The sequence below is a fragment of the Seriola lalandi genome, unplaced genomic scaffold (assembly GCF_002814215.2).
Source record: "Seriola lalandi dorsalis isolate HSWRI2012SDOR001 ecotype SW California unplaced genomic scaffold, Sedor1 jcf7180001988116, whole genome shotgun sequence".
NCBI lineage: Eukaryota > Metazoa > Chordata > Actinopteri > Carangiformes > Carangidae > Seriola > Seriola lalandi.
This window is the reverse complement of record NW_019458782.1, coordinates 1-572: the sequence shown is the minus strand read 5'-3', so window position 1 is coordinate 572 and position 572 is coordinate 1. Positions and strand designations below refer to the sequence as shown.

The 572-nt window shown below is 50.2% G+C and overlaps 1 long non-coding RNA gene across 1 annotated transcript; it reads left to right on the top strand.

Moving 5' to 3' along the window:
* Positions 1-35: 35 nt before the first annotated feature.
* On the top strand, positions 36-513 carry LOC147820140 (uncharacterized). The gene is made up of 2 exons (XR_015437585.1): positions 36-226; positions 462-513. It is a non-coding gene; the product is annotated as an uncharacterized LOC147820140 (long non-coding RNA).
* The last annotated feature ends 59 nt before the right edge of the window (positions 514-572 follow it).

The following is a 572-nucleotide window of genomic DNA, read 5'->3' as shown; positions in this document are numbered from 1 at the left end:
CTGAAAATGGCTCAGTATCATGTCCAACTCTTGGATGTTAAACTCATTTGGCTGAGCGACTCAAAGATGGTGTCCCTGTATCACCGTGAATTAACCGTCCCCTGCTCTCCTGCGCTTTCCAGAATACGCTCAGGTGATTAAAATGTTGGGGAACGGACGTCTGGAGGCCATGTGCTTTGATGGCACCAAACGGCTTTGCCACATCAGAGGAAAACTCCGGAAAAAGGTAGGAATGTCCCAACTGTCCTCTCGCACCTTTTTTCCCACCAGCGCCACACACACGCACGCACACACACACACGCACGCACGCACACACACAGGAAACCCCCTGATGTAATGCTGAATCAGCGTGGGCTCAATGGTCAGTCAGCCACCGTTAATGTGGCAGCATGGACTCAATTGACTGTGTGTGTGTGTTGCTGTATGACACGGGGTGTAATCTGTGTTTTGTTCTCCTCCAGGTTTGGATTAACACGTCAGACATCATCCTGGTGGGACTGAGAGATTACCAGGTGTGTTGGTCGCTCACACATGACACAGATCAGACTGTTGACACTGTATTGACTGTCACT